Here is a 22,015-nt window from a genome sequence, read left to right as displayed (position 1 = left end):
CTTATTTTAGCTATCATACTCTCTGTGTATTCTCCCTCACAACTAATTTGATCCCCAAGGTAGCAGAAATTATCTACTACCTCTAATGAACCACCAGGGTATTTGAGAGAATCAATTTTCCAAGTTTCTATAGTTTTTATAGATCCTGTGCATCTTCCACATATGAACACTACCTTCCTATTAACACACTGCACCCATTGTGTGGCCATAACTTACACTGGATACACCACATGGAGTTCCTACCTACACCTTTCCTACAAATCAAGCAGGGCCTCTAACCTGAAGCAGGTATGGTCCTGTTTGTTTTCTTGCTTAATCAGGTCAGTTAACCTTAAGGCCCTTAGATTCCAGGTTTTGCTTCCACACCTGGAATTTCTCTTCAAGCTCTGTAAGGAATCTGATATGAGGACAATATCATCAGCATATAGTAGTTTCCAGGGGCTGCTGGTCTTGAATCCCTCTGTTATAGTCTGGAGGACAATGATGAAAAGGAGGAGACTGAAGAGTAAGCCCTGATGAACCCCTTCCTGTACACCAAATTCTTCGCTCTACTCATGGTTAACTCTCACCTTACTGACAGCATCATTGTACATGGCCCGTATAGATTTCACTAGCCACTTGTCTATCCCTAGCCTCCTCAGACCCCACCATATCACACAGCAGGGTACTCTATTGAAGGTTTTCTCTAGATCAGTGAATTCCAAGTATAATGGTTTATTCTTAGCTATGTACTTCTCTTTCAGTTGCCTGACTATGTCAGTAGTGCTTCTCCTCCCCCAGATAAAGCCAAACTATATTTTGTTTACCCTAATTCTGCTCCTAATTAATTGGGCAATAACTTGCTCTGTAATTCTCATCACCTGGTCCAAGAGTTTGATGCCTCTATAATCGCTTCTGTCTAAGGCATCACCCTTATACTTGTAGCAGCTAACAATAATGCTGCTACATCCGCCACAGGGTATAACACCTTCCTGAATGACCTGATTAACTATGCGGGTGACAAGCCCATATCTTACCATACCAGATATTTTGAGCATTTCAGCCAGATGGACCAGGGGCTTTCCCAGTTTTCATATTTTTAATTGCCTTATCTATCATACTACTGTCCACTATGATAGCTGGTCTCTGTTGGTTTCACATGAGGGAAATTCCCTTTATTCTATTCATTTTCTACATTCAACAGTCTTGCATAGTAACTTTCCACATCTCTTTCTCATCCACATTACTAATTGCAAGCAGACCATTATCCATCCACACACACTTCTCTCCTACAATATCTTTATTCTCACTGACACACTGTCTAGCAATCTGGAACACTTCAAGCCTCTGATCTTCACACTGTAGGACATTGACAGATCTCTTCTTTTCTGCTTCTACTCTAACTAGATAAACCTGACATCTCACCTCCCTTTTAGCTTTCTGATATGATTCTTTACTATCCCCTGTTTTCCAGTCTGTCCAGACTTGTTTCTTCTCTTTTATGGCCCTGTCAACATCACTGTTCCATCACCACATCATACTTGGTCTGGCAGAGGCTTTGCTCCAACCACAAATTTGGTCTGATACCCTTAGTAGATTGTCCTATAGGAACTTTCAGTTGTTCTCTATGTCATGTGGCTCTATCCTCCTTCTCATCAGAGGCCTCATTGAGGACATCGCTAAATCTCTGCCTGTTTGAAGGATCTTTGAATTTCCACAGCCTCCTTTTCCATATTGGCTTGCATCTTTTGGGCTCTAAGCCTGAAGTCACTAACCACTAGCTTGTGTTGAGTTGGAAAGATTTTGCATTTACAAGCATATATCTATCCATGTGTTTGGTGAGGATGTAGTCAGTCTGGCTGGTGTGCCCCATCCATTGATAAGTGTTCAGATGGTTGGCAGGTTTACTGAAATTAGTCTTGCAGACCAGTAAGCCATGAGCATCACAAAACTTCAGCAGCCTTGTCCCTTCATTGTTGCCTACCGAGAAAAAGTTGTATCTATGCAGGGGTTCAGTGCAGGCATCATTTTATAATTAAAAAATCTGCTTTATATTATGCAGTTCTTGGTTTGGTCCCACTGCATAGCAACTTGGGCAAGACTCCTCTCCTATAGCTTCAAGTTATATCTACATAATGAGTGTCTACATATATACTTAGAATACTTAGAAAAGTTTGGGACAAAATTGGCCCAGGCTATGGCTAACTTAATACTAACAATGAAGGACATTTAATGATGCTTCACATTAGTCATTCTCTGGACACCAGAGCCCATTCAAGTAATTAGTTATTGTTAGCAGATATAGCTAAGTGTAGGTGGTCTATCTGGATTTTATAGGAGAGATTCATTCAGGAACTATTTGAATGTTTTGAGATCTTTTCTATCTCTTATGGTTCTTGATGATGCTACAGAGAGTAGGAGCAGTTTAAATGAAATAGTTCTATCAAGTGCTGTGATGCAACTATGATTTTTGCATAGAGACCAGCCTTGGGTGAATTTGAAAGTTGATGCCAGCAACATTTGGAAAATGCTGCCAGATACTTTCCACATCATACAAATGATAAAGCACTCATGGTGGCGTTGGAGGGAATAAAGTTTAAGTTTAAGATGATCCAAATAATCAAGACCTGCCATGCTGTCTATTTTTCTTGTGATCAATTTTAGGGGCACTTCAATTTGTATAATATTTTGGTTCATATAGGGAGACTACAGTGGACAACAATATTCAAGATGAGGATGAGTGAAGGTGGAGAAGAGAAGGATAATGGTAGAAGCATCTCTAGACCGAAAACATCCAGGAGTATGCCTTACAGGCCATGTCAACTTTGTTATGTAAGCACCCCAGCTTAAGTTGTTGTTGATGGTTACTCTGAGATTCCTAGCAGTGTTTGATGCCATGAAGTTTTCACCTGAGGGAAGAGTGTATATAGTAGCGTAAGTGAAGCCTCTTTGCTGATGTGGATTAATTCAAATTTATTCTCATTTAGCTGCATATTGTGTTTTCTCACCCATCAGATAACAGTGAGCAGATTTGACTGGAGATTAGTCCAGTCTCCTGCCCTGTCAACAACTTTCAGAAGCTTAGAGTTATCAGCGAAAATTCCAGTGCTGCTGTGTCTCTCTTTTCTCCTATAGTTAGCTAATATTTTGTGTGGAAAATGAACTCCAAGTGTCAAATTGTAAAAGAGAGAGCACATTTAGCATTTATCTTTTCTGTTAGTGATATATACCCTCATTGTCTGGGCCTTCATTCTATAGGAGTAAACAGCAGAGACACATACAGGCATAGATACACATGTGTAAAAGTGAATGCACACACATACACACATGTACAGAAATACACACACACATGCATAGTTTTTTTTTTTTCATATGTGCAAAGGATACAAGTAGGAATCCAAATTGGTTTATGAAGGATTTGGTGGGTAGTGATAGCAGTTTCAGAAGTAGTGGAAATGTAGTGGCGATGGGGGAATTTGTGATTGTCATGTGATGTTGTGGTTGATAGTAGTAGTGGTAGTAATATTTGTTGTAACAACAGCAGTAGTGCATGCATGCATGTGTGTGTGTGCGTGTGTGTGTGTGTGTGTAAAAGAGAGAGTGTACAGGTGTGTGTGTGCATGTGTTGGTGCACTGGAAGATGTTTACAGAATTTCAAGTTGGAAAAAATTTCTAGCATGGTTGTTATTTACAGTGTTGTTAATGTTGATGTGATGGAGAAGCATAGTGTGTATGTGAGGGGACGAGTGGACATGTGTGTGTGTGGGGATGAAGCTGCTGTGTGTGTGTGTCTATGTATGTTGAGTGGGAACACAGTAGATGGTTGTGTACAGAGAGTGAGTATTTTCAGTAGTGGTGGTGGTGTAGAGGAACAACTGTAGCAGATGCTGTAAAATCAATGTCAGCAATTTCAGGTTTTAACACAAGAAAAAAGCCAAAAACAATTTCATCCACAACATTCTAAATACCAAAGTATTTTTCTATTCGTTTCTTAATTTTCGTGTTCAATTTATTTAATGATTTTCACATTTGTTGTTTACTTTTTTTACTTTTTCTTTTTCAAGCACTAATGTTTAGGTTGGGTATTTCTGAAATTCCACATATACAACTTCAGCTGTCTCCTTTGCTACCTTTGACCTTTGCTTCTTTCTCTTCAGCAAAGGTACAATTTTGATTAGTATTTCTTGACTCATTACATCAAGTATGTTCAGACTTGCACAATAGCAGTGGTACAGCTATTGTACTGAACACCAATCCATATTCAATGCTATATTTGGGGTATTTCTGTGTTCCCATAGAGAACAAAGAGCACTCAACTACATTTGAGGATCTATAAAAATTAGTTGGGGTCAGGGATTTCTGAGACAGAGTTGTGATTCACATCAGAGAAAGAAATAATGTAGGTAGCCAACTGTGGAGACCCTTCTTGTGGACATGTGAAATGACTGAATGTGGAACAACCAAAACATTGAAGAATGAGAAAGAATTTAAAGTGAATGCAAATATGATTTTCAAACCAAAAAAATCTCCTCTACTGCATCAAATGCCCACAATGCAATGATAATTACCATTATTATGGCCAGGTTCCAACCTGGACTGCAGCAACAAAAACCTATCCACCACACTTCTCAGTTCATCATCACTGCTTCAATTCCTGGATATATTCCAGGCCAGTGTCTACAATCAAGTTGTCAATGTGTGATGACATTTTCTTCTTCTTACATCGCCATGAAGTGGGTTCAAGAAGACTAATTTTTGATGCTTCCATCTCAGGGTGGTGCACACAGTGACCAGATAGTTGTAGCCATTTGTGCCTGATCATTGTGGGATGATGTCAGCAGTTGGGGAGCTGACTGGAAGATGAAGGGGCAGGAGTGACGTGCACGCAAGCAGGGGAGCATTGGCCCTTTTTGATTGGGGTAGCCGACAGAGTTGGACGTGTGAGCGCTTTGTCAAGGTAGGGGAAAAGCAGCTGCTATTTCTAGCGTTCGGGTCGGGCCACATGGAAGGGTGCATTACCACTGGAGAGGTCTGCATCGACGAAGAGAAGGTAGGTGTCCTTATTTCAAATCTACCGCATATACCACAAGCTATTTCGGCACTCCATATAAGACATCACCACGATGGCAGCTAAAATCAGGATCGCCAGCGATGTAGTGGCCTGGATGTGTAAAATCAGGTTTGTGGCAAGACTGCTAGGAATTAACGACGTGGCGAGCCTTATGGCACTGTATTTGTAAGGGAGTGTGTTGACTATATCTTGAGATGGACAAAGAAGAATGTCTGGATGAGGAGAAGATTGAGCAACGTCTGAGAGATGCTTACACCGAGAGTGAGTACACAGACTTTGTTAAGCTGGACACGATTAGATGGACGGGAGAACAGGTGGATGAATATGCGGCGGAAGTTCGAAGGTTAGCCATGCTGGCTGGGTTTACAGGAGAAGGGCTGGAGAGAGCAGCGCAACTGGCATTCGTAAGTGGGTTCCCGGATGACATAGGGATTCGACTGCAGCAATTGCATGGGGGAAAAAAGAAGGCGCTGAGCGAACTTGTGACTCAAGTCCACGTGTTGATGTGAAACACTGGATGGAAGGCGATAGCGATGGTGGTAATGGAGGCACAAAAAGACGGCCAACGGCCAGAGAAGGACGGGAAGAAGCCTACCGTGCAACGACAGTGGACATTCTCAGGCCGGTGTTTTAGATGTCAGGGGTTGCACATGGGAAGGGAGTGTACGCAACCAGGGCCTGTCTGCTATCAATGCAGACAGACAGGGCACATCACCCGTGATTGTGACCAGGGAAATGACCATGGGGAAGTTGCTGCCTCTTGAACTTTCCCCGCAAACGAATAGAGGTGCTTTTGGAGACGCTGCTCTTAATAGATGTCGAGGCTGAGGGGAAGACGTTCAAGGCCCTCATGGATACGGGTTGCATGACCATCCTTGTGATTTCAAGGGTGACGATGAAGTGGAATGGAATGGGGCAAGTAGCATCTGGGTGGTCGATGGCAGCGAAATCTGTTGCAAAGGCAGCGGCAATGTAGAGATAGTGGTGTGAGAGCGTCGTACGCTGTGAGTCAGGATCGCCAGAGAGAACAGAGCTCCACGAGGGGCTGCCCCACTTACACCATTGAGGACAAAGATTTTCAGGCGGCATTCGATGGTCAGTGGTGGACAATAGAGTGGTGACGGAAGGACGAGCCCCCGATGCTGAAAAACAGACTGAGCTGCTACCAGCATACCCTGAAAGGTCACGCCAGGGTCGAGTTTGAAGACGAGGTGGAGAGGTTGGTCGAGGAAGGGGTCCTTGTCCTGTGGAAGGAGGAGGTAGTGGGCGGATTGCTATCCCTGATGGAGGTGGTGCAGCCGACGAGGGAAAAGTGAGACCGGTGCTGTACTTCAGAGAGCTAAACGAGCATATATCGTTCCACACGGAAGGCAAGGCGTCAGACGTTTGTGGTGAGATGCTACATGCGTGGAGACAGTTGACCAGGGCAGCAACAATTGTCAACTTGAAATCAGCATACTTGCAGCTCCATGTGAGCGACAAACTGTGACGATATCAGCTGTTGTACTAGGACCGGACGAACTGTTTAACCGGGCTAGGTTTCGGGTTGAATTCAGTTCCAAAGATCATGGCAGCAATGCTTAAGTCCGTCCTAAGAAAAGACGACAAGATTAGAAAGGCTACCAGTTCCTACATAGATGACATTTTGGTGGACAAAACTGTAGTGCCAGCCAATGAGGTAGTGAGACATCTGGAGAAGTTTGGACTGATTGCGAAGCCACAGGAGTCGATGGAAGGAGGAGCTGGACTGGGGCTGAAGCTGTGAAGAGATAGATCGGGTGAGTTGGTGTTCTGGAGATGGAATGAAATTCCAGAGCTGAGTTCCAGCATCAGCAGGAGAGTGCTGTTTTCGGTGTGTGGGAAGTTGGTCGGTCACTACCCGATCGCTGGATGGCTGCGCACGGCATGCAGTTACACCAAGAGACGAGTGGATGGGGAGAGTTGGGGCGACAAGGTGGGAGAAGGGACGGTGGCGATGATGCAGGAAATCCTAAAGAGGACGAGAGCGGAAGACCCAGTCAAGAGGAACTGGTATGTGCCCAAGACGGAATGCGGGACCGTCTGGTGTGATGCTAGCAGTATAACGATAGGGTTTGTGTTGGAGATCGAAGGCACTGCAGTGGAGGACGAGGCCTGGCTTTGGAAAGCAGATGACTTTAACCACATCAATGTCGCCAAATTAGACGCGGTGCTGAAAGGGGTGAACTTGGCCCTGAAATGGAGGCTGTGCTCAATCGAAATCCAAACGGATTCAGCCACTGTGCTTGGCTGGGTAGGATCAGTGATCACCGGTGAGAGGAGAGTTTGGGCGAAAGGTGCCACGGAGATGTTGGTGAAGCACTGTCTAGTTCTAGGTGAATTGATCGCCGAGTTCGGACTGAAGCTGAACGTGGTTTTCGTGCCTTCGGAGAAAAACAGGGCGGATGCACTGACCAGGGTGAGAAGGGCGTGGTTGGAGGAACCGGAGGAGGGACAGAAAGGGATAGCTGCAGCGTGTCGGTTAGATGACTCTGAACTGAAGAGACTGCATGCTATGCATTACTTGGGTGTGGACAGGACCCTGTATCTGGCGAAGAAGCCATTTGTGCCTGATCATCTCACTAAATTCCAGCCGGTTTCTATAGACATGTGTTTGTCATATGTTGCTGCCATTTCATATTTAGAGCCATTCGTAGCATCCATTTAGCCCGTTTGATAGGTTCTTTGTCAATGTCCATGTTCCACTGCCATATAATAGCACTGATTTGATAGTTACAATGAACAGCTTGATTTTGAGTTACCTGGACAATTTGGAGTTCCACATTTCCTTTAGTTTATGACAGGTTGTCCATGCTTGTGCCTTCCTGATCTTGATGTCTGCTTCTGAACTGCTCACCCAACCACCTAAGTACTTCAGCAACATTCAATTTGGAACTGCACAAAGCAAACAGTTCAGCGTCACTTGATTGGTTGAAAGACATGTATTCTGTTCTCTTGACATTTCTGTTCAGTCCTATTCTAGCAGCTGATGTTTCTACTCTGCTAAGCAGCTGTTGAGCTTGATTTCATTAGATATGAGTGCTGTATCATCTGCGAAGTGCAGCTCTATGATGGTTACTGCTGATGCTCTCAGCGATCTTTGCTGGTTTATGATGAAACCAATGTCTTCATCACTGTTGTGATGCCTTCTGCATTTAATTAATTCTAGTTGTATCTAAATGTACACATTGGGAAGTGTTTTTTTTGTGAATCATTTTATTTACTGACCCTGAAAGGATGAAAGGCAAAGATGACCTTGGTGATATTTGAACTCAGAGCACAGTGAATTGGAAAGATTACTGCAAAGCAATTTAGCCAATGCATTAATGACTGCTAATTAGCTGCCTTTCATCATACTTATTGCAGAGTAAATCTATTTTGGGTCAAATCTGAGATCTTTCATACAAAACCATGAACTACAAGCATCTTGACCACATGAGCCTTTCTCTCTCATAACCATCCAGCCATGTTCTTCATGCTTTTTAGTTCCTGATCTGACCTCACCTGCTCCATTACTGAGTCTACAAGTTTTTAATTGGATTAAGAAATTTCATCTGAGTTATTTGTGACATCCCCGATTTTGGCACATCCTAATTTATTGAGTGCATAGAGCCAACCTCGGTCGTATGTTTGAGTGTGTGTGTGGGGGAGTTATTGCCATGGTGATGGTGTTGGTGGTGTTGATGGTGATATTGTTACTATTGAGTGATGGTGATGGTGGTTGTGATATTGATAAAATGGTAGAAAGGGTGGTAGTGATATTGTAAGAAAAGTTTGTGGTGACATTGGTGTTGTAGGGGTGGTTGTAATGGAGGAAATATTGTTGTGGTAGGTGTTGTTGTTGTACTTGTGCTATTGTTGTGGTAATACTTATAATGGTAATGGTGATGTGATGTAATAATAAGAGTGGTACTGGTGATATGACGATGTTAGAAAGCTGGGGTGTTAGTAGAAGTGGTGATATTGTTGTGGAAGCACAGGTAGTTGTACAGGTTGTGATATTGTTTTATTTACAAGTGTGGTGGTGATGATGATGTAATATATGTGGTGGTGATATTATTGTGGTAATAGCAGGTGTGGTATGAGTAGATAGACATGATGGTGTTGGTGGCGACAGCAGCAGTGGTGGTGATAGTGGTGATGGTGGTAGTGTGAGTAAATATGTTGTATTAAGTTCTTACTAGATAATTAACAAATACATTAGTTCTGGTATGTGTAGCATACTGGTAGTGATAAGATAAGACGATAAGACACACATCTATTAAGGTTGTTACTGTGGAATGTGGAATACTGTTGCTGGTGATGATGATAATTATAATGATTATGATGTGGGTGGGGGAGCGGCGACAAACACACTTGTATGTATGCACACATAAATATACACACACACACTTACGTGAATACACACATAAATACATACACACACACACACACATGCTCGTGTATATTATACTTGCATATGGCTTAGTGATTAGGGTATTTGGCTCACGATTGTAAAGTGATAAGTTTGATTCCTGGCAACGTATTGCGCCCCTGAGCAAGACACTTTATTTCATGTTGCTCCAGTCCACTCAGGTGACAAAAATGAGTAGTTCTTGTATTTCAAAGGGCCAGCCTTGTCACATTCTCATCACATTCTGTGTCATGCTCAATCTCCCAGAGAACTATGTTAAGGGTACACAAGATGTCTGTGGAGTGCTCAGTCACTTACAGGTTAATTTTACAAGCAGGCTATTCCGTTGTTTGCATCACCTGCAAGCTTCCTCATCACAACTGACAAAATGGCAGTTTCCAGTTTCACTTGCTATATTAATTTTTCTCAAATATATACATGTAATATAATTTCCCATTCAGTTCACTGCTGCCCTCTTTATCTTGCTCTGTATGTACGTATTTGTGTATATACATGTTTATATGTATGGATTATCTATCTATCTATCTATCTATCTATCTATCTATCTATATATATATATATATATATATATATATTATATATATATATATATATATATATATATATATATATATATATATATACATATATACATATATATATATATATATATATATATAATATATATATATATATATGTATGTATGTATGTATGTATGTATGTATCTATCTATCTATCTATTTATCTATCTATCTGTCTATCTATCTATCTATATATATATATATATCTATATATATATATATCTATATATATATATATCTATATATATATATATATATATATATATATATATATATATATATATATATATATATATATATATATATATATATATATATACATATATATATATATATATATATATATCTATATATATATATATATATAATATATATATATATAGATATATATATATATATGTATGTATGTATCTATCTATCTATCTATTTATCTATCTATCTGTCTATCTATCTATCTATCTATCATCTATCTATCTATCTATCTATCTATCTATCTCTCTCTCTCTCTCTCTCTCTCTCTATATATATATATATATATATATATATAGAGAGAGAGAGAGAGAGAGAGAGAGAGAGAGAGAGAGAGAGAGAGAGCTGTCTAACACAGCTCTTACACCATATTGAAGATGTACTCAAAGCCTTGGGAACAGGTTCGAACTCTGATGTCATATATCTTGACTTCAGTAAAGCGTAGACCATAATATCCTACTCTCAAAATTGGCAAATGTTGGAATCCGTGGAAAAGTTCTACACTGGATCAAGTATTTCCTGGCAAATAGAACACAACATGTTGTAGTTGATGGAGTCCACTCAAGCCCAGCAAAAGTCACCAGCGGTGTCCCCCAGGGGACTGTCTTGGGTCCGCTACTCTTCATAATTTACATAAACGACCTTTCCAGTGTCGTACATTACTGAAAAGTGAAAATATTTGCTGATGACACTAAGCTCCAGCAAATCGTCAATGAAGAAGCAGTCCGAACTCAACTCCAGTCTGATCTATATGCTGTGAGTCAATGGGCAGACAGAAACAAGATGCAACTGAACAAGGGAAAATTTGAGCTGATGCATTTTGGAAGAAATTCCTCACTAAAACAGCCATACTCTCTTCCTTCAGGGGAACTGCTCATAGCCTCTAATAATATCAGAGACCTGGGTGTAATTGTTGATGACGATCTCAGTTGGAGTGCATACATCAACAAGAAGGTTGATATAGCTTGTAGGATGAGTTCCTGGATCTTAAGAACTTTCCGGTCCAGAGAACAAGGTGTCATCATACCACTTTTCTCCTCCTTTGTACGGCCACACCTCGAATACTGCTGCCCACTGTGGTCTCCTCATACAAGACAAAACATCTCGAGGATTGAATCACCCCAGAGGGAACTCACTAAACGAATTGAAGGCATGGCTGCTCTCGATTATTGGGATCCCCTTAAAGCCTTGAAACTCTACTCTCTCCAGCGTCGCCATGAGCAGTACATCATTTGTACGATGTGGAGAATATACTGCCAACTTTGCCCAAACGACCTGAACATTAGCTTCAAGGTTCATCCAAGACTGGGACCACAGGCCATACGTCTTCTGCCCAATTCCAGATCACAGCATACATGTACACTGCAACATAATTTATTTTCCTCAACAGGCACTGCCCTATTTAACATTGTCCCGAAAGGGATCAAAGAGGAAAAGGATCCCATCAACTTTAAATGGAGTCTGGATAGATTCCTTCAAGGAATACCAGATAAGCCACCCATAATTGGATACAACTCACCCAACAAAAACTCACTACTTGAATGGACCATAAACAAAACTTGACTTAAACAGGATTCAAATAATCCTATCAGGTGGTGCTATTAAATTAGACATGGCCTGGACCAATCTTTGGTCGAAACATATCTAAGTTTATCTAAGTTTATATATATATGTATGTATGTGTGTATGTATATGTGTATGTATGTACACAGACACACATATATAGATTTCTTGACCTGATTTTTAAAGATTTTTAGCCACTGCTTTCAACAGAAGTAAGTTTATTACAGAATGGAAAGAAAATGATGAAGCTTCTATGCTACATATCTATCTATTACTGTTCTTGTGAAATGTTATATATTTAACTATCGCTGTTTTTATTTCAGTTTCTTCCCCTGCTAACATATTTGGAATCGATCAGCTGGGGAATCATCAGACAGAAATTTACTACACCAAGAGGCTCTCACAAACATCCCAATTATGAAAATGTTAAATTCACTAAAATTATTGTCTACATATACATTAGTTATCAAAATTTTCTGTCTATGGTTTTTCTATATAATGTTGAATGCAGAAATAAAAACAGTTAAAATGTGTGTATGATAATCTATTAAATGTTTCTCATATTACTATAATGAATCACCTTCTTTTACCTAACTGTTTCTTGAATTACACCTATATTACTTGCGTGTAGACAGCCATGCTACACAGTAGCAGAACATGGACTGTGATTGCAGAGGATATGCAAAGGCTTGAAAGAAATGAAGCTAGTATGCTTTGCTGGATGTGCAATGTTAGTGTGCGTGTACAACAGAGTGTATTAGTGTCTTGAGAGAAAAAATGGGCATAAGATGGTGTCAGATGTGGTGTGCAAGAGAGAAGACTGCTCTGGTAAGGTCATGTGATGTGTATGGATGAGAACAGCTGTGTAAAGAAGTGCCGATCATTAAATGTGGAGGGAACCTGTGGAAGAGGAAGATCCAGGAAGACATAGAACAAGGTGGCAAAGCATGATCTTCAGATGTTGGGTCTCATGGAGGTGATGACAAATGATTGAAGCCTTTGTTGGAGTTGCTGTACTTGAGACGACTCGTCAGGCCAAGTGAAATCATGGACAGTGCCAGTGACATATAAAAGACACCTGTGACAGTGACACGTAAAAGGTACCCACTATACTCTTGGAGTGGTTAGCATTAGGAAGGACATCCAACTGTAAAACCAGGCTAAAATCAGACTGGAGCCTGGTACAGCTCTCCAGCTTACCAGTTCCAGTCAAACCATCTAACCCATGTCAGCTCGGAAAACATGCTAAATGAGGATAATGATGATGATTTCAATGAAACAAAGTACTACCTTATTTTAGGTGTAAAGCACTAGTATATATCTGCATGCACGCACACACACCCACACACCCAATTATGAGGAAAGAGAATGATTAAATTTCTCTTCTAAGATAATTTATTCTTTTGTTTCTATGAGGCTTGAGTTTTTCTTTCTATTACTCTTTCTTCATGACTATATGTTCAATGCATCTCCCAAGATAATGTCTTCTTTCATTGCTACAAGATCCATAGCTCACCTTGAAACTCAGGTTTAGTTCTCAAATGAAGTCTCCTGCAACATTTGAGCTGTGTCTTATATATGAGGGTCAGCTGAAAAGTTCTTAGGCTGACCAAGATATTCTCATGGAATGTGACCAAATGCAGTTTAGTTTACAACATAGACCTCCTTACAATCCACAGACTTCTTCCATTGGTGTTGCAGTGCTTGGATCTCACTGGTGAAGAAGCTTTCATCCTGTTGGTCAAAAAAGTCATGATATGATCTCATCATCACTGTGATACTGGTTCCCACCCAAGTGTTTTTCCTGCTGGGGAACAGATGATAGTCAGATGGGACCAAATCAGAAGAATAGGGAGGCTGATCAACCAGTTAAAGCCACAGTCGTGCACAGCAGTAATTGAAACCAAGGACTTGTGTGCTCAAGTATTGTCCTGATGAAACAAGACCCCTTTTGTCAGTTTTCCTTGGTGTTTGATCTTGATAGCCTTTCATAACTGCCTCAACAAGTTGGCATAATTACTCTCCACGGATGGTGTGGTCCTCTTGAAAATAGTCAATAAATACAATGCCTTTTGCATCCCCAAAATCTGAGGCTATCACCTTCCTTACCAAAGAAATGATCTTGGCCATTTTTGGAGCAGGTGAGGAGGGATGTTTTCACTGCATGGATTGTTGTTTTGTCTCTGGCTCAAAGTGATAAAGCCAATACTCATCCTGGGTTAGGAAATGTTCAAGGAAAGCAGCCTGATTTGTCAGATTCTTCCCATAATGTAATCAGCTTGGTGTGCTTTCGATCAGGTGCCAGAGGACATGATACCCACTGAGCAGAAACTTTCATCTTGCTAAGTTCATTGAGCAGAATATTCTCAACTCTCTCACAGGATATGCTAATAACATTAGCTATTTGATTTGTAGTCAATCACCTGTCATCCATCAGCATGTGGTGAACACAATCTATGTTTTCTTCAATGGTGGCAGTTGTAGGATATCCAGACCTTGGGTCATCTTCAAGACTCTCCCTTCTTCTCCTGTTCAGCTGTCCACTTTTACATTATTGATAAATCTGGAGCATCATCCCCTAATATAGCAACCGTGTCAGTATGAATGACCTTAGGGGCTAAACCCGTTTTCTGCAGGTACTTGATAACAACATGATGCCAAATTTTGTCCATTTTCAAGAGAAATCGTTACTAGTTACTTCTGAAGTTTTTCTGAACAGTCAAATGTCAATTTACCTGGAAAGAAACAATGCAGTTATTAATAAGAAGAAGAGGTGAAACCAATGCAGGCAAGATTTCAAAGCTCTAGCATCACTCCTATTGCTGTTGATGATGGAGATTTTTTACTTTAGAGTGAAGAGCAGATTATATGATGCTTGTGTTAGAAATGCTATGCATGAATATGGAGGACACGAGAAGAGAGGAAAGAAATGAAGTGAGCATGTGCAATATAAGTGTGCATGGAAGACAGTAAAAAGGTGCTATGTGCAAAACTGGGCATAAGAGTATGTTCTCATAGTGTACAAGATAGAAGATTGTGCTGGTATGGACATGTAAAATGTATGGATGAGGAGAGCTGCCTAAAGAAATACTGATCACTAAAAGTGGATGGAAATTGCAGAAGAGAAAAACCCAAGAATACACTTGACCAAGTGGTGAAGGTTGATCTCAGGACCTTGACCCTTATGGAGGAGGTAAGAAAGGACCTGGAAGACTGGCAATAAACAGTTCTCAAGAACACCCATTCATGCCAGCATAACTGAGTTTCAGCAGGGTTGAGTGTGTGAGTGTGTGTGTGTGTGTGTGTGTGTGTGTGTGCACATGCGTGTGTGTGTGCATGTGTGTGCATGTGCATGAGCGTGTGTGCATATATGCACAATTGCTCTTCACAATGCTTCACCACCCATCAACTCCTTCATTGCAATTCCTGCTTTGCACAACTTCACTTACTAACCAGAAGCACTTCGTTTATTATCCATCATTCATCTATTAATTCTGATCTCCACCCACATTTTCCTTGATCCTACCCCAACTCTCACCATACTTTCACCCCTCTTATACACTATGCTTTCCTCTTACTATTCCCTGTCCACTCAGTAACCCACTCAACAGCATGTCAGTTCTCTTTCTTTGGCCCATTTACTGTATCATCATTTTTATTCTGCTGTCCAGCAGTAGATATCCTCTACTCTTCCCTCTCATTTCAGCCCTACTCATTCCTGCTGCTTTGTACCCTGAAGGTTCATTCTGACACTTTTTCCCCAATTTCAAGCTCCACACACCTCCTCTAAAATGTGAACAGTCATACAGCTCCTCTTCTACAAGAAAACTGCTTTGCTTTTAGCTCTTTTCTCTCGTTACATTACTCCTCTAAACTCCCTATTTCTTAAGCAAAGAAGTTTCCTCTTCCCACTCAAGGTTCTTAGTCTTGCAAGCTACATGGTGACCTTAATAGTGCTTGTGGCATACAAAAAGTACCCAGTACACAGGCTGTAAAGTGGTTGGCTTTAGGAAAAGCATCCACACATATAAAGCATGCCAAATTAACACAGGAGCACAATGTAGTCCTTGGGCCCATCAAATCCTGTCAAACCCATGCCTGCATGGAACATGGATGTTAAATGATGATGATGATTATATATATATATATATATATATATATATATATATGGGCCAAATGACTGCATCTACTATACATATATATTTATATATCTAAATTTTGTACAACTCTCTTTCATTCTTTCTTTCTATCAGCCTCTTCACACTTACTTCGTTCTTTCCACTCTTCTTTCTTTCATTCCCCCCCGCTCTCACATTTCCTGGCTTTCTCTTCATTCTCACATTCCCTCCTCTTTCACTTCACTCTCTCCCTTTCTTTTTTTCGTCCTCCCTAATTCTTCTGTCCCTCTGCCTCTACCTGTCTTCTCTCTCCCCACGTGACTGGTGTTCGGCCAAGCCTGACCTTTCTTTCTTGGTTCGACTACCATCCATGCAACATCTATATTCCTCCCCATGCCTATCATCTCTTATAAGCCTGCTGTAAGGCTTCACTTTCACACACGCCAGCTTAATTTAATTCGTTCTCAGTTGAAAGACACCTGTTGTTATGTCCTGTTATTTGCATTTGTATTTGTGTACCATTTCTCCATTTTTTTCCCCGTCCTTGTTTTTGTATACATTTGCTGCTTTTTCCCAAAAAATCTAATGCTCTTAGCTTAGTTTTTCCTTGGGGCTAGCCATATTGGAGCAATATCAAGTATAACCAGCTGAAATTGTGAAGATAATGTGGAACTTGACTGAAGAAAGAAAACTTTGAATGACCCATCTGTGTTTTGTCTTGTCCCTCTTTTGTATCATTTGTCTGGATGTTTTGCATTCTTGTCCCATTTTTTGTATTCCTTGATATATATATATATATATATATTAGAAGTTTTGAGCTATTAATAACGCTATTGAGCGTTTTACTAAACTGTATGAAAATTACAACATTTTGGTTTTTATTGATGAATATTTGATTTTACCAATTGGAGATATTGTTGAAAAATGGACATGATGAAAGTTGTTAATGAGAATATGAGGATGTAAATAAAAATGTCAAAAGGACAGGAAAATAAGAAAAATATATTTATCATCTCCCAAATATTTTACAGGTTTGATTTCTTTTAATATATACGAGTGTGCTGTAAGTCAATGATTCACTCCTTATTCTACATTATGTTATTTTCTACAGTAAATGATCTTGCTAATTGCAGACATGTTAAATGCATACATGTATATGTATGCAAAGCTATCAAAATATATGCATATTTACACATGGACACATGAGCTTACAAACAGGTTACATACATGAGGATAAGATTATCATATTGGGCGATTTTCATGCTAGAGTTGGTAAAGATTTGAGACATGGGGTGTGGTTGGAAGACACGGAGTAGGAAATTGTAACAGCAATGGCTTAGTTTTGTTACAGATGTGTTCTGAGCTGAATCTATTTATTATGAGCACTACATTTTAACAAAAAGGTAAGTTCAAAACTACATGGATGCACCCCAGTTCAAAACAATGGCACCTGATAGACTATATGATAACTAGAAAGCGAGGTAAGAGAGATTTCTGTATAGTGAAGCATGCAGGATACTTGGTGGTGGAAGAAAGTAGAAGAGATAGAGGCTGCTTCCAATGTTAAGAACACTAAGTTATATACTCTCCTTCATGTCCTACTTTGGCTTATGTGAAGAATATAGGAATGGTGTTTTATTGAGGGAGCCCAAAAACATCTTAAAATGATGGGAGGAACATTTCAATGAACTTCTGAATCGACCATCAGTTGCTGGTGAAAAAAGTATTGATATGATTCCACAGAATGCACCCATTGAGTGCTTAGATGACACCCCGTCAATGGAGGAAACAATAAAAGCAGTATCAAAGCTGAACAATGGCAAAGCACTGGGAGTTGATAGTCTGAATGTAGAACTATTTAAGTTTTGGGGGTACTACTGCTAGACATGCCAACAGGAGTAATACAGAAAATATGGAAAAATGAAGTTATGCCAAAAAACTGGAAGACTGCAGTCATGGAAGTTGTGTTCAAGGGTAAGGGACAAAAGGATGAATGCAATAACTTTCGTGGTATTTACCTGTTTGCTACAGCTGGCAAAGTTTTATCACGAATAATGTTGGACCGGCTGCAGATATATGTGGCTAATGAGACTCTTGCTGAATCACAGAGTGGAGTCAGAAATGGAAGGAGTACTGTTGACATGATCATCTCTGCACAGTAATTACAGGAAAAGTGTGTTGAACAGCAAATAGGACTTTATCAGGTATTCATTGATCTTACTAAGGCTTTTGACTCTATCAATCGAACTGCCTTGTGGGAGATCTTGAGGAGACTTGGATGCCCAGTAAAGTTTCTTACTATTCTGAAGCAGTTTCATGATGGCATGGAAGTAAGGATCAACTTGGTGGAAAGCTCTCATAGTCTAACTCTGTCATGAATGAGGTTAAACAAAGTGACATACTAGTACCCACTCTCTTCACCCTCTATTTTACTATAGTTTTTCAATTGGCTTTCAAAGGCTCCTATGAAGGCAGATATATTAGATATCGCACAGCAGGAAAAATCTTTAACATCAGAAGACTGTCAGCTAAGTCAAGGACGTCCTCAACTCTTATTAGAGACCTCCTCTATGCAGATGATTGTGATATTATCACTCATACTGAGGAGGACATGCAAAATCTTATGAATGCAATTTCAATGGTTTGTGAGGCACTTGGCTTAACCATAAATCTTACTAAAACTATTGTCATGTTTCAGCCAGCACCAGGAATGTCATACATAGAACATGATATCTTCATGTATAGAAGAAAACTTGCTGTGGTTTCTAAGTTTGTTTACTTAGGGAGCACACTAAATACAAGAGTAAATCATGTCACTAAGCATCAGTGAATCACGTCACTATGCATTCAGAAAGTCAGTTTTGCGTTTGGCAAACTGGAAGATCACCTATGGTGTAGACATGGTATTTCCACTGCGACAAAGATTAAGGTATACAATACATGTACCTTAACCTCTTTATTGTATGCTTGCGAAACATGGACTGTGTATCGTAAGCACTTATGGAATGTTTTCATCAACAATGCCACAGAAGGATTTTGAGGATCAGCTGGAAAATGTTTGTGAGAGATGATGAGGTGCTTGAAAGAGGGAAAAGCTTCAGTACTGAAGCTTTGCTATTGCAGTACAGATTGAAATGGAGTAACACTTAGTCAGAATGACAAACAACAGAATGTCTAAACAACATTTTTACTGAGAATTTGTGACAGGTAAGTGTCCATCCCACAAACCAAAGATGAGGTACAAAGATTGTCAGAAGTTGGGACTGAATAAGATAAATGTTCCAATTGACAACTGGGAAGATTTAACACAGTGCTGAGAAAAATGAAAAAAGTTGTGTAAGAAGGCAAAAAGGAATATGAAAGGAAGAGAATGGAGCATGCAAAGATCAAAAGAAAGATGAGAAAAAGTGACAGGAATGATGTTCTAACAAGCATTAATGAACGTGATGACACAGTGGAGATGATTTTCTCAAAGTGTTGAATGTTATAACACCTAAAAGTCATAGACATGGACACTCACACCAATTGTAATTCATATTTGAATTTATCCTTATGTATGCATTGTTTGAGCATACCAGTTGATGGTTTTTACACCATTTTACATATAGTCATGCACAGGCTATTCAATTTGCCTTTAGTTCAATTCAGGTGCATGATGTTGATAAGCCACAAAATTGGTGAAACATCAATGTTCATCATTCCTGAATGAAACTTGGGGTGAGTTGTCTTGCCTGTCTATGACTATGACTTTTAGATCTTTTAACACCTACTGTTTTGAGAATTACAGCCAACCAGTAAACAAGCAAAGCACATATATTTTGTGTGTTCAGTAATGTTTACAACACTTGCACTGTTTGTAATTCATACTTGAATACATCATCCATCCACGGCAGTGGGCAAATTTTTTTTAGCAGTGATGGGCCAGGCTCCAGTTATACTTTGAGATCAGATAATTAAAAATTGATTCATCATCATCATCATTTAATGGCTGCCTTCCATGCTGGCATGGGTGGGACTGATTCATTAACAAAAAAGTTAGGTCAAAAGTGGAAGAGTAAGGCAAGAAATATGCTACTTTAAAAGAAAACTATAGATTAATTGAATTTTTTACAATTCAATTAATCTATGGTTTTCTTTTAAAGTAACCAAGACAAATGTGCTCATTGAGAAAGATCATTCTGATATAATCTAGATCTGGTTAACCACATTGAATGATAAGGAGCATACAGAAGTGTTTAAGATAAACAATTACATGGTACTTCACTTGATAGGTAAGTCCTGAGTTTGCTTTATTGGATTTGATACAGCATACAGAGTATATAATCAAGAAATCTTAAAAAAGAATGGAAAATTATACACCTTCAAACCTAGTTTATTACAGTATTATTCTCATCAAATTTCAACTTGACACATGTTTCTGCTAGATATGTGTGCTAATGTTCTTTGATGTAGCACTTATGTGCATTTAGTTGATTCAGTTGCAGTACACATTCATCTATATCCTGCTCCTCCAGATATTTTAAAAATTGCAGAATTCCCAATAGACCAGGGGGATTTTCCTGTCTTCGTATTCTTAATGGTCTTATCTGTCATTTTGCTGTCAACTAGAATAGCTGGCCTTTCTCTTGCATTCACATGTAAAAACTTTTCATAGTAGCATTTCCACACTTCATTTTTTTTTTCAGAGTCACTAAGTGTGAGCATGCCATTATCTATCCACACACACTTCTCTTCCACAACATCTTGATCCTCTCTGATACCCTCTCTAGCAATCCAGAACAACTCTCATTTCTGGTTGACATTAATAAACCTCTTTCTGCTTCTGTCCTTGCAAGATAAATGTATTGCTTAAATTCGCTCCTAGCTACCTCCATTTTTAATTTACTTTTCCTGCTTCCTTTTTCCAGTCTTTCCAAGCCCATCTCTTTGCTTTTATGCCCCTGTCTACCTCACTGTTTCACAACCATGTCACCCTCACTCTGACAGAAACCTTGGTCTGCAGCTTGCAGAAAGTTGTCTTACAAGAACTTCCAGTTATCCTCTACATTACACATCACTATCTCCTTTTATTTTGTCATCAAACACTTTAATCAGAACGTCTCTAAGTCTCTGGCTGTTTCATGGATCTTTAAGCTTCCTTATCTTCCTTTTTAAGACTAGTTTGTGCTTCTGAGTCCATCTAACCCTAAGTCTGAAGTTACTAACTGCCAACTTATGTTGGGCTGCATATTCTTCACATTTATAAGCCTCTATCTTTGTTTATGGTGAGAATGTAGCCAATCTGGCTTGTGTGCCCACCAGATTGATAAGTGATTAGGTGGTTGGCTGGCTGGCTGGTTTCCTTAAATAAGTGCTTCAGACCAATAAGTCATTTCTTTGAATGTAACACAAAAGAGTTACTTTCCTGTTGGACTGAAGTCAGTGAAAACAATTGTGATTACATTTTCGATAAAAACTGTTCAGATAAACATAGCTTTTATATAATTTCTGGTAAAATGCAAATTATTTTCCAAACACCCTAATAAATATACTTTTGTTTTGTGACTAACAATTTACCATTTGAAGCTGTTGAATTTGTTCCACTTTAGAAAATGTCCTTTCCATATCATTTGACATGAGCTGAAAGTATTTTGCTTATTTTTTATACTTGTCTTATAACAGTTTAAGTTTTCTAAATTATCCAACAACATTTCTACTTGCTGCAACAGTATCCCTGCTTAGTTGTTCAGCTTGTCTTTTGTAGTTAAAAGTTCATTCTGTTTTCTTAATGCTAAATTAATCTTATCTTACATTTAATAAAATGCAGTGTGTTTCACATCAGCCATCAAACAAGAGAGTGGGAGTGAGTGACAGTCAGAGATGCTAGATGCAGGTGAACTGTAAGAGATGTTTTACTCTCAAGTCACTGGTATTTTAATCAAAATAAAAATAAGTTTCCCAATCACATGCTTCCAGGTTCTGGGATCTGTTGGAAATAGTAACCAAATTTCCCACAAGGAAAATACGAAATGTGACACCTGAGCTATTTAGGAGGGTAGCAAC

At 39.6% G+C, this 22,015-nt stretch overlaps 1 protein-coding gene across 3 annotated transcripts in view; it reads right to left on the bottom strand.

The window, feature by feature from the left end:
• Positions 1–22,015, bottom strand: part of LOC115223966 (monocarboxylate transporter 12-like) — a 129,393-nt gene that overhangs the window by 89,250 nt on the left and 18,128 nt on the right. The window lies entirely within an intron of this gene.

The sequence above is a fragment of the Octopus sinensis genome, linkage group LG24 (assembly GCF_006345805.1).
Source record: "Octopus sinensis linkage group LG24, ASM634580v1, whole genome shotgun sequence".
Taxonomy (NCBI): domain Eukaryota; kingdom Metazoa; phylum Mollusca; class Cephalopoda; order Octopoda; family Octopodidae; genus Octopus; species Octopus sinensis.
Note: the sequence above shows the minus strand (reverse complement) of the source record. Positions and strands in the feature narration are given on the sequence as shown.